The sequence below is a fragment of the Hemitrygon akajei genome, chromosome 1 (assembly GCF_048418815.1).
Source record: "Hemitrygon akajei chromosome 1, sHemAka1.3, whole genome shotgun sequence".
NCBI lineage: Eukaryota > Metazoa > Chordata > Chondrichthyes > Myliobatiformes > Dasyatidae > Hemitrygon > Hemitrygon akajei.
The window spans coordinates 13,161,811-13,175,271 of NC_133124.1; the positions used below are offsets into that span (position 1 = coordinate 13,161,811).

The window sequence follows — 13,461 nt, forward strand, 5'->3', positions numbered from 1 at the left end:
GAAATGTGGGAACTCTGGGAGACCTCCAGTTTTTATGATAACTACAAAACCTGCAGTTCGATGACCTTTGACTCATAAAGGAGAATGAGAAGGTGATAGGAACTAGAGGGAGGTAGTCATCCCTAAATTGCAGGAGGTAGGTGACTGTCAGGACAAGGAAAGAGAATAGGCAGCCAGTGCAGAGTACCCCTGTGGGCTGTTCTCCTCAATAAGTATACCGCTAGCCACTGTTGGGGGGGGGGGGGGGGTGGGAGGGTGGGAACAACGGTTCAGGGGATGCCACAGTGCCCGGGTCTCTGGCACTGAGTCTGGAAGGAGAAGAGGAGTGCAGTAGTGATAGGGTATTCCATAATTAGAAGAGCAGAAAGCAGATTCTGTGGAAGTGAAAGAGATACCAGGATGGTATATTGCCTCCCAGGAGCCATGATCAGGGATGTCTCAGACTGTGTCCACAGCATTCTAAAGGGGGAAGGAGAACAACCAGAGGTCATGGTACATATGGGTACCAATTAAGAGGGAATATAGGCAGTTAAGTAGAAAGCTGAGAAGTATGATCTCCAGGGTTGTTACCCTTGTCATGATGCACCAATGAGGGTAAAAATAGGATGATTTGGCAAATCAATGTGTGGCTGAGGAAATGGCGCAGGGGGCAGAGGGATTTCAGATTTCTGGGTCATTGGGATCCCTTCTGGGGAACGTATGACCGGTACAAAAAGTTCGGGGTTACACCTGAAACTGATGACGATGATGATGTCGACTCAGGCCTGAGAGGCCAGCGTCGGGCATTTTCATGCCTCACAAGAAAGACTGTATGGCACGCCACTCCTCACACAGACATTTCGCAGTATTTTTCTTTATTTTACGAGGTCGAGTTGCGAGCTCAACACTCAACCCGGCACGGATGGAAAGCGTACTCGGGAACGGCCTGACTGGATTCGAACCTGGGAACCTCTGTTTCAGAGTCTGGCGCTGATGTCACTGCACCACCGGCCGACGGGGACAACTATCCTTGCTGGCAGGTTTGACAGAGCGGCTGGAGAGGGCTTAGACTAACTTGGCAAGGGGATGTGATAGTGCTGAGGATGGGGTGGTTGGTATACAAGTAGATGCAGTGTGCAGTGAGACTGTGAGGAAGGACAGGAAGATGATAGGGCAAAATTGCAGTCAGTTGGATGAGTTAAACCGTAACATGGGGCAAAATAAAAAAAGGTGATGAATACAGGACTGAAGGTGTTACATTTGAATGCATGTGGCATATAGAATAAGGTAGGTGATTTTGAAGTGCAGTTAGAGGTCAATAGTTATGGTGGGCATCTCTGAGTTGTGACTGAAAGAAGGTAACAGTTGGGAGCTTAATATCCAAGGATACACATTGTACTGAAAGGACAGGCAGGTAGGCAGAGGGGGTAGGGTGGCCCTGTTAGTAAAAAAGCGAAATCAAATCCTTAGAAAGAGCTGACATAGAATCGAGAGATGTAATGTCTTTGTGGGTAGAGTTAGGAGACTGCAAGGGTAAAAAGACCCTGATGGAAGTTATATTCCAGCCTCTGAACAGTAGCCAGAATGTGGACTATAAATTACAATGGGAGATAGAAAGGGCAAGTAAAAAAGGGCAATGTTGCGACAATCATGGGGGATTTCAATATACAGTTAGATTGGGAAAACCAAGTTGTAACTGGATGACTTTTTAGTGCAGCTTGTATTTGAATCCACTAGGGGAAAGGCAATTTTAGACGTAGCAGTGGGGAAACAAAGAAATGGCAGATGAACTGAATTAATGTTTTGCCCCAGTCTTCTTTGTGGAAGACATTAGCAGAACGCCACAATGCAAGACTACCAGGGGGCATAAATGAGTGTCGTTGCTATTACTAATGAGGAGGAACTTGGAAAGCTAAAAAGTCTAAAGGAAGGTAAATCACTCGGACCAGATGGGCTACCTCCTAGGGTTCTGAACAAAATAGCTAGAGAGATTGTGGAGATGTTAGTAATGATCTTTCAAGAAGCACTAGATTCCAGAATGGTTCCTGAGGACTGGAAAATTGCAAGTGTCACTCCACTCTTTAAGAAAGGAGGAAGGCAGAAGAAAGGAAATTATAGGCTAATTAGACTGATCTCAGAGGTTGGAGAAGGACTGACTAAGATTGGGGTTTCAGAGCACTTGGAAGCACATGATTGGAGGCATTTCAAAACCAGCATGGTTTTCTAAAGGGGAAGTCTTGCCTGACAAATCTGTTGGAATTCTTTGAGGTAATAACAGGCAGAATAGACAAAGTGGATTTTGTTTGTTTGGATTTGCAGAAGGCCTTTGGCAAGGTTCTACACATGAGTCTGCTGAACAAGATAAGAGCCCATGGTATTACAGGAAAGATACTAGCAATGGATAGAAGATTGGCTGACTAGCAAGAGGCAAAGTGTGGGAATAAAGGGGACCTTTTCTGGTCGGTTTCTGGTGGTGTTCTACAGTGGTCAGTGTTGGGACTGTATCTTTTCAGGATATATGTCAATGATCTGGATGAAGGAATTAATGGCTTTGTGGCCATGTTTGCAGATGATATGAAAATAGATGGAGGGGTGGGTAGTGTTGAGGAAGCAGGGAGTCTGCAGAGGACCTAGACAAATTAAGGGGATGGGCAAAGAAGTGGCAGATGGGATATGATGTTAGTAAGTGTATGGTCATGCATTTTAGCGGAGGGAATAAAGGCGTGGACTATTTTCCAAATAGGGATAAAATTCAAAAATCAGAGGTGCAAAGGGACTTGGGAGTCCTCGTGCAGTGTTCCCTACAAGTTAACTTGCAGGTTGACTCAGAGGTAAGGAAGGCAAATGCAATGTTAACATTCATATCGAGAGGACTAGAATATAAAAGCAATGATATAATGCTGAGGCTTTATAAGGCATTAGTCAGACTGCACTTAGAGTATTGTGAGCAGTTTTGGGCCCCTCAGCCAACAAAAGATGTGCTGGCAGTTGAAAGGGTACAGATGAAGATATATTTACATGGAACACTGTCACAGGAAAGCAGTATCCATCAACAGGGGCCCCTGCCACCCAGATCACGCCCTTTTCTCACTGCTGCCATCAGGAAGAAGGTACAGGAGCCTCAGGACCCACACCACCAGGTTCAGGAAAAATGATTACCCCCTCAGCTGTCAGGCTCTTGAACCAGTGGAGATAACTTCACTCAACTTCATTTGCCCCATCACTGAAATGTTCCCACAACCCTTGGACTCACTTTCAAGGACTCTTCATCTCATGTAATTATTGCTTACATTTTTTTTTTCTTTTATATTTGCAAAGATTGTTGTATTTTGCACAAAGGTTGTCTGTCTACCCTGCTGGGTGTGGTTTTTCATTGATTCTATTATGGTTCTTAGATTTTGTTGAGTATGCCTGCAAGAAAACGAATCTCAGGGTTGTATATGGTGATGTATATGTAGTTAAGTAATGAGTTTACTTTGAACGTGGAAATTGTTGCATGCTCTCTTGTTTAGACTGAAAGGACGTAATGCCACAGTTACAAAGAATATTCTTCAAGGCTCTCTGCACGAATATAATTTGTAATGGAGGAAATAAGTAAACACTGTAATTATAATAGAGTATTTTACCAGCAGAAAATTTAAGACTGTAAGATATAGAAAACGAATTAGGTCATTTGACCCATCGAGCCTGCTCCATTAGCTTCCCTACCACAAGTATGAGACTCACCAGTGTATCATTTCCAGGATTATCCCCATTTTTTTTCTTGACTAACAGAACATTAGCTCTTTGTTAGTACTCCGGGGCTTTGCCTGTGAGGGAGGACATGAAGATCATGGACAAGGCTTCAGCAATCTCATCACTTTCCTCTCAATAACCCAGTCTATATCCCATCTCAGGCCCCGGGGAATTATCTAATTAGTGTTCTTCAAGAAAACCACTACCACCTCTTTCTTTATCTCAGAATATTAGTATGATCCACACTGATCACATGTCCACATCCTTTTACTTGGTGATTACTGACACAAAGTACTTGTTTAGGACATCATTAACATCCTCCACTTCCAAGCACATATCCCTCCTTATCCTTGCATGGTCCTACCCACTTCTGAGTTATCCTCTTGCTCTTAGTGTATAGTATGTATAGCACACCTTGGGATTCTCTTTAATCCTACCTGCTAGGGACTTTTTATGGCCCCATCTGACTCTCCTGACTCCCCCGTAAAGTTCTGTTCTGGCTTCTTTATAATCCTCAGTTTGATATTAGCTTCTTAAACTTACCTATGCCTCCTTTAAATTCTTGACTAAATTCACCGCCTCTCTCAACATGCAAGGTTCTCTTTCTTTGCCATCCTGTCCTTCCTTCTGACAGGTGCATACCTGTCCTGTACTCTGCACATCTGGTCTTTTAACACCCTCCACATGTCAGATGTAGATCTGTCTAAAATCAGCCAATTAATTCTCACTAGTTCCAGCCCAATACGCTCTCTGTTCTGTTGAAGAGGTTTGATGAAGGGTCTCGGCCCGAAACATTGACTTTTTACTCTTCTCCATAGATGCTGCCTGACCTGCTGAGTTCCTCCAGTGTTTTGTGTGTGTTACTCTTTCATTGTTCCCTTCCCCTGTTTAATACTTTTCAACAAAGTACATGCATATCCTTAAAAACATCATTGTCTTAAAATCTTCAGCAGCTGAGGTCACTGTTCTGTTCCCTAACTGTTCAACCATTGGAAGGTCAGTCACCTGGCCAGGCTAACAACACCAGCCTCAGGTCAGTCCCTCCTCTTGTTGGACCATCCATGTTCTGTTTTAAACATCTCTCTTGGATGCAACTAATAAATTCTACCCTCTTGCACAAAGGTAGTTCCTGTCTACACTGGGGAAGTTGACGTCATACATGGCAACAACCCCACTGATTTTATACCTGTCTCTAAAGAGAGTAGATTAGCTTTACAGTATTGTGCAAAAGTTTTAGGCACAAATATATAGTGAGAGTGCCAAAGACTTTTGCACAGTACTGTAGTAATTTTACGTATTCCACTGTACTGCTGCCAGAAAGAAAGAAACGGATTTCATGACATATGTGAGTGATGATAAACCTGATTCTGATGCGGGTCTCTATTGTGGACTGAGAGCGGGAAGGGGGCAGGGAGAGGGGAATCATGGTTGGGAAAAGGGGAAGGGAGAGGGGAGGGAGCAAGAAGCACCAGAGAGCATTCGGTGATGATCAATAAACCAATTGTTTGGAATCAAATGATTTTGCCCCTTGGTATGAACATCGAATTCTCCAACTTAGGGTAATTCCCTCCCTCTGCCCCCCCACTATCCCACCTTCACTCTGTCTTCTCTTCTAGCTGCCTATCACCTCTCTCATGACTCTGCCTTCTTTTACTACCCATAGTGCTTTCCCCTTAGATTCCTTCTTCACCTCTACTGCCTATCCCCTCTCTGCTTCCCCTCCCCCACCCCTTGATCTTTCCTCTGATTGGTTTTTCACCTGCATCTTTCCACCCTCCCCCCACCTTCGTTATAGGGCCCCTGTCCCCTCCTTCTTTAGTCCTGATGAAGGGTCTTGGCCTGAAACATTGACTGCTCCTTTCAACGGATGCTGCCCGACCTGCTGAGTCCATCCAGCGTTTTTGTGTGTAATGATTTTGTCTGGTGTTTCAAACTGGACAAATCTCCACCTGCGCCACGCCCTGCCCCTGGCACTCCTTCTCTGCCACCTGTTCCACACCCCTCCCACGACAGTCCACCCTCACCATTCCCAATCTCCTTTGCTCCCGCCAGGTTTACAAACTCGCTCTCTGCTCCACGTTGACAAAATACAGTACTGTGCAAAAGTCTTAGGCACAGCTCAGTGTTTCATGACATACGTGAGCGACGATAAACCTGATTCTGATATGGGTCTCTATCGTGGACTGAGAGTGCGAAGGGGGCAGGGAGAGGGGAATCATGGTTGGGGAAAAAGGGAAGGGAAAGGGGAGGAAGTGGGAGGCGCCAGAGAGACATTTTGTAATGATCACTAAACCAATTGTTTGGAATCAAATGCCCTTGCCTGGTGTCTCAGGTCTGAGCGTGACCGCACCCTTACCACCCCGCACCCCTCACACTCCTTCTCTGCCACCTGCCATACACCCCTCCTGGCACTCTACCCTCGCCAATCCCAACATCTTTTGCTCCCGCCAGATTTACAAACTCGCTCTTTGCTCCATATTGACAAATGCGGTACTGTGCAAAAGTCTTAGGCATCCTGCCTCAGTATATGTGCTGTGGACTTTTGCACAACGCTGTGTTTGTCACATGCAGAATGAAACATTCAAACTTACAGTGAAATACCTCGTGTCATATCAAATCAGAGAGGCTCTACTGGGGGTAGCCCGCAAATGGCACCACGCTTCCAGTGCCAACATAGCATGCCCACAACTTATTAACCCTAACTGTATGTCTGTGGAACCTGGTAGGAAATCAGAGCACTCAGTGTCTGAAATATCTTATGGGCAGCAGCGGGAATTGAACCCTGATTGATGACTGCTGATGCTGTGAAGTAATTGTACTAACTGCTACGTTTATCTGCCACCTATCAGATTTCAGAAGGGATAATTAACCCATGGACACTACCTCAGTATTTTTATACTCTCTTTCTGCACTACTTATTTAATTAATTTAAAAATATATATTTCTTATTGCAACTTATAGTTAGTTTATTATTACGTATTGCAATGTACTGCTGCAAAACAAGAAATTTCACCACCTATGCCAATGATATTAAACCTGATTCTGATTCTGAAAGATCTGCCTGCATATCTGTTCTCAATGTCTTGGTGGGTCCGTGGTACAATCCCATCAGTGTGATTTTATCTTTCTTATGATTTTTTGAGCTCTTCACGTACAGGCTCAATGGATGAGCCCGCATTCTGTTGCATCTGAGTGTGGCTGCGACATTGTCCCTCACTAGTCGTGAAACATGGGGTGTCGGGGGTGTACTGGAAGGGGCAGCACCTCTGGTGAAGGGGCTTGTCATGTCCCTTCCAGGGCAGCTCACTCACCTTTGGCTCCAAGTAGCTGTTTGCATTCGACAGCGGCCACACCACGCTACAGCGCTTCAACGGCTGGGCTGAACCGGGTATGGGTAGCCAGTGTGCCTCGTACTCCAATGAGATAAGGGTGTGCCTGTCGTGACGTGTGAACTCATTTCTGGTGGATTGGGCGGAGGAGATCAACAGTGAGGTCTGCCATGCTCCATGGAGAGCAAAGGGCACGACAAGACACAGGAGTCGTCATGGTCATTCGCTGCATCCACGGAGGAGCCCAGTTGTGATGGCCACTGGATTCAGACTTCCGAGGTCGAGAGAGGAGAACGGCCCCGGTGTATCGGCTTTTCCACTTTAAAACCTCTCCTGCACAGGTTTCTACTGCCATTGTCTGATACGATGGTCAACCAATCAATCAGTCAATCAGTAGTAGAATGCACTCCACCCCCATCGCAATCTTTTCTAAAACATCAGAGCACGGAACATTGAACATCCACGTGCCCCTGTAATGGCCACAGTTCCGTGTGCTGATGCATGGTTTGGTAAGCAAGTGGCCTAGTGCTGCAAGCCGTGGACATGAGCCTGGGGAACTCTCATTCAGCTGCCTTGAGGGCGGGGTGGTGGAGGTATAGAGTGGAGAGCTGGTGACGTTGACAATTATTCCACTCAATGATCAATGACACACTTTTGTAAAGCACTGCTGAGGCCTCACTTGGAATATTGTGAACAGTTTTGGGCCTCTTATGTGCTGACATTGGAGAGGGTTCAGAGGGGGTGTTCAAAAACGATTCTGGGAATGAGAGGCTTATCATTTGATGGCTCTGGGCCATAACTCGCTGGAATTCAGAAGAAAGAGGGGGAATTTCATTGAATGCTGAAAGGTCTGGGTAGAGTGGATGTGGAGAGGACGACTCCTATAGTGGGGGAGTCTCAGACCAGAGGGCACAACCTCACAATAGAGGCAAACGCGAGGAAATCTGCAGATGCTGGAAATTCAAGCAACACACACAAAATGCTGGTGGAATGCAGCAGACCAGGCAGCATCTATAGGGGGAAGCACCGTGCCCAAAACGTCGACAGTGCTTCTCCCTATAGATGCTGCCTGGCCTGCTGCATTTTTGTGTGTGTTGCTCACAATAGACTGAGATCAGAGGTGAGGAGGAATTTCTTTAGCCAGAGGGAGGCGAATCAGTGGAATTCATTGCCACAGGTAGCTGTGGAGGCCAGGTCACTGAGTGAATTTAAGGTGGAGGTTGATAAGTCAGGGAGTTAAGCGTTATGGGGAGAAGGCAGGAGATTGTGGTTGAGAGGGAAATGGATCAGACATGATGAAATGGCTACGTACACAACGCTGGAAGAACTCAGCAAGCCAGGCAGCATCCATGAGAAAAGAGTAGCCAACGTTTCGGGCCGAGACCCTTCATCAGGAATTGGGGGGGGGGGAGAGGGCCAAAGCCCAGTAATAGAGATAGGGGAGGGGGTAGGGCCTGGAGGCGCCAGGTGGAAAACCAATCAGAGGAAAGATAAAGGGGGGAGGGGGAGGGGATAAGCATGAAAGAACTGTAGAGATAACGAAGCAGAAAGTTGAAAGGGGAGAGAGGCAGAGAGGGACCTGGGATAGGGGAAGGGGGAGGGGGAGGGAATTACCGGAAATTGGAGAATTCAATGTTCATACCACCAGGCTGGAGGCTACCCAGACGGTAGATAAGGTGTTGCTCCTCCAACCTGAGTTTGGCAAATGCTACACCTGTCCCCACACCTACCCCCTTACCACCATTCCGGGCCCCAGACAGTCCTTCCAGGTGAGGCAACACTTCACCTGCGAGTCTGCTGGAGTCGTCTATTGCATCCAGTGCTCCCGGTGCGGCCTCCTCTACATCGGCGAGACCTGACACAGATTGGGGGACTGCTTCGTCGAGCACCTCCGCTCCGTCCGTCACAATAGACAGGACCTCCCGGTTGCCACCCACTTCAACTCTGCCTCTCATTCCCATCTAGATATGTCCATACACGGCCTCCTCTACTGCCATGATGAGGCCAAACTCAGGTTGGAGGAGCAACACCTCATCTACTGTCTGGGTAGCTTCCAGCCTGGTGGTATGAACATTGTATTCTGCAATTTCCGGTAATACCCTCCCCCTCCCCCTTCCCCTATCCCAGGTCCCTCTCTGCCTCTCTCCCGTTTCAACTCTCTGCTTCATTATCTCTACAGTTCTTTCATGCTTATCCCCTCCCCCTCCCCCCTTTATCTTTCCTCTGATTGGTTTTCCACCTGGCACCTCTAGGCCCTACCCCCTCCCCTATCTCTATTACTGGGCTTCGGCCCTCTCTTCCCCCCCATTCCTGATGAAGGGTCTCGGCCCAAAATGTTGGCTACTCTTTTCTCACGGATGCTGCCTGAGCTGCTGAGTTCTTCCAGCGTTGTGTACGTATTCACAGCATCTGCAGTTGTATTTTTGTATGATGAAATGGCTCCTACGCCTTATGGTCTTTTGCACATTGGGTATTGGTCTGGCATTGTGCTGCCAATGAGGATCTGGTCTCTCAAGTCAAAGTCAAAGTAGATTTATTGTTTTGACTACTTTGAGATTAAATTCCCTGCAGGCAATTACAAGGAAATAAAGGAATATAATAGAATTTATGAAAAAAACTATACATGTATAACAAAAGACGACGAACTGCAAATTAAAAAGTACTGAGAACGTGAGTTGCAGAGTACTTGAAAATGAGTCCATAGCTTTTGGAATAGTTCAGTGTTGAGGTGAGAGAAGTTATCCACCCTGTTTCAGGAGCCTAGTGGTTGAGGGGTAATATCTGTTCCTGAACCAGGTGGTGCGGAACCTAAGGCTCCTCTACCTCCTTCCTGATGGCAGCAGTGAGAAGAAAGCATGGCCTTGTTGGTGGGTTCTTTGATAATGGATGTTGCTTTCTTGTGGCAACTCTCCTTGTAGATATTCTCAGTGGTGGGGAGGGATCTGTTTGTGCTGAACTGGGCTGCATCCATAAATTCTGCAGGGCAAAGGTAATGAGATGTGGCATTAGTGGACAGGATTGGACAATGTGATGGTCAGCTGTGTAAGTAATTAAGACGGGGCTTTGAGATAATTAGATCACTGGGATTTGGTGTGGTCTCAGCGATTAGGATCAGAACTAGGAATATTTGCAATGAGATGATTGTGTACTTAGTACTGATTCATGAACCTCAACAATGGAATGAGGGGAGGAAGAGAGAGGGCAGAATGAGGCTGCAGAAGGATGTAGCGTAAATAAGGGACTTACCTGACAAGGGGGCCTCGTAATCCAGCATTGCACGTGGAGACCTAGAACCCCTGGGTGGGTCTCAGAACAATGTAGTCTACATTCTCCTCCAGTGCTGGAAAAAGATTGCTGCACAAGGAGTGACGTCGTCCAACGTTCCCCAGATGCAGTACATCCCATCAGGATGCAGGACGGGTAACAGCTGGAAGAGCCTAGCTGAATTTCTGAAGGAACATTCAACAGCCCAGAAATAATGGCCACTGCATATTACTCGAAAAACAAAAAAAAATCTAAGATGGCAAATAGCTGAAAAAAATGTAATTAACATTCTATGCCACAGGACTTTCCATGACGAATGGGAGGAAGGCTGCAGTTATTGTGCTGAAGAACAGCACAGTACTTGGTATAAGTTAGAAAACACACAATTTTTGGTGTGATTTTGAGTGGCAGTGGGATGCATGTGTTACTGGGAGTTTTAAAATGGAGCAGACAACAGCAGCAATCTATAGAGTATAATTTCCTTCGTCCATCAGTTCATTATGTGCCATGTCGTATGAATCTGGTCATTAATCTGCAGACAGATTATTAATCAATTGCCCCTGTGTAGGAATGGAATGCTTGAGAAAGATTGTAATATCCATTAAAGTTTGCACAGTTGATTTTGCTTTGTACTCACCTGAAAACTAAGAGCTGCCACACATAACTGGGTCAACTTTTATTGATATGTGGATGAAGGAAAGGGAGGCAGGGTAGAGATATGTCTCTACCAAAGGAGGTGTAAGTGCTCCTTCCCTCCGAGAGCCTGGAGGTCACCCTTGGGCAAGGTGTAGCTCTGCCCCCCCCAGTCAGGGTCACGTGAATCCGCGGGAGCAGGTGGTCGATGGTCGTATGAGCAGCTGGTGCATAACACAATTCCTGGTTATGTGACCACTGATGCCAGGGAGAAGATCTCTGAAAAGTATTGACAATGGCTGGGGTCACTAGTCTTGTAAAGACACAGCCCAGAAGAAGGCAATGATAAACCACTTCTGTAGAAAAATTTGCCAAGAACAATCATGGTCGTAGAAAGACCATGATCACCCTTACAAATTTCTACAAATGTATTACTTTATAGAAGGGTTCTGTATTTCATGATAATGTGGGCAATTCTTGTATGTAAGTGGTTCTACATAAGATAACTGAATATGACCTGGGCAGTTTAAGTAATACAGTCTGCAGTTCTTTCCAACTCCACCATGGATGGCCCCAAGCTGGGCTGTGTAAGGACAAGTGTTAGTCATGGGGCTAGCAACCCCATCCTGTAAAAACCCAGTGCTACAGAAACAGCAACAGTAGCTCCAATTACCTCATCCCTGGGAGAGAAAGGATTTTCAAAGATGGGTTACAATTTGAAAGGATAGCTCAGGACAGAGGACCCTGGTGAGCTGTTGTTGGTGGCCAATGCCCCAGCTGGGGTGATGGGTTTAAGTACATCCTCCCGATGGAATATATGAATTTTTTCCGGGAGCTCCCACTGTCCAGAGACGTACCGAGAGGGTGAATTGGTCATTGTAAATTGTCCTATGAATAGGTTAGGTTTAAAGTGGGGTTGTTGGGTGGTGCGGCTCGAAGGGCCAGGAGAACCTATTGCAAGCCGAACAGTATATCTCAATAAGCTACCAGAGCATCCTGTCGCTTCCCAACTGGCTCAGATCTGGACTTCATCTTCATGTGGCAATCCACTCTAGGTATGACATTTAAATAATGGCCACCTTCCACTCATTAGCAGGATCCTCGGTACCCTAATTACTGAGATGAACATCGGGAAGTCTCATCTCTGCGTTGAACTGCAAGAATGTGACCTGCAACTAATGGGCTCCTGGGCCAGCTGTATTAATGACTGACTTCACGGATGTGAACTCACTTTCATGAACTTTAGCTCAGAATGTTATTTGCTTAATTTTATTGCTTGCATGATTTGTTCTTTTTTTTAGCATGTTGGCTGTTTGACCGTCTTTTTAATGGAATCTATTGTTTTGTGGCTGCCTCATAGAAGGCAAATCTTATAGTATACATACTGTGATAATAAATATACTTTGAACTTTGGAAAGACTGTGCTCTAAAGAATGTTAGATGTTTGTGAGACTTAACCCTTTATCAGCCAATTCAATAAAAATCTCTTAAATTTACATATAAAGCTCAGTAAATAGTACAGTTAAACCTTGATTAGTAGTTCTGCGCAAGATTTGCTCAAAAAATGATATAAGACCATAAAATACAGGAGCAGATTTAGGCCATTTGGCCCAATGAGTCTCCTCTGCCATATTGTTATGACAGATGCATTTTCCATCTGAGCCCTAATCTTCTACCTTTTCCCTGTATATGAATGCAATGTAATTGGAGCAAATGATTAATCTTCAAGTTGTTGGAAGGGGTTGCATCCAGGTGTTGGTCTTCATTTTTTCACTATAAATATTGTGTACTTACACTAATTTCTCCTTTAATTTCGTTCTGGAGATTACACTGGGACACATACAAACATTGTTCACTCTAAGCTGTGCAGGTGCATGGCCACATCATAACTGAAATGCTTCCATGCACAAAGCCTTTGTTGCTGGAATTTTCTTTTATATAATGTTTTATTAAAGAGCTGCGCAGTTTTCAGGGCGTGTAAAGATCTCCTGCTCAGAGCAATGGTTGGTCTCAGAACGTTGGCTAAAGACCATAAGACCCAATAATTTCAAATGTTATTCTTTTATACATATTACTTGTCTCACAGTCATGATAAATATATAAAACTACACATACAAAGCTGGCAGGATAATATTTAATTTAAGCTTAAAATTTATAACATCTCATTTCAGTCTTTGAAATTCTTTCCCTGACTTTTGCTGAAGATGCTTTATTGCAATCCTCAGAAAGATATCTACTGGTCACCTCAGTTGAAACTTGAATGTGTAGGTTTTCATTAATGCACAGACACAGAAAGTCGAATGTATTTATAAACCAAGGTGAATGAGAACACACTCACACATAGCAACATGAAGAACACAAGACTGCTCTGCTTGCCAACGTTCCTATTATCAGCTGAACAGTGCTGACTAAATTATGGATGCCAACACACCTTCAATGCAGCATTAAGACACATTCACGTGGATACTAACTCATTCCATCATCTCAAGTCAATTATCCATTTACACAGAAAATCAGCCTA

At 45.2% G+C, this 13,461-nt stretch overlaps 1 protein-coding gene across 10 annotated transcripts in view; it reads right to left on the reverse strand.

The window, feature by feature from the left end:
- LOC140721728 (cAMP-regulated phosphoprotein 21-like) overlaps positions 1-13,461 on the reverse strand; it is a 342,335-nt gene that overhangs the window by 156,433 nt on the left and 172,441 nt on the right. The window contains exon 1 of one of the 10 annotated variants that reach the window (XM_073037031.1): positions 3,706-5,265. The exons of the other annotated variants lie outside the window; for them this stretch is intronic. The gene's annotated coding sequence lies outside the window, so the exon portion shown is untranslated. Of the gene's footprint in view, positions 1-3,705; positions 5,266-13,461 lie in introns of those variants that run through there. 10 annotated transcript variants of the gene reach the window in all.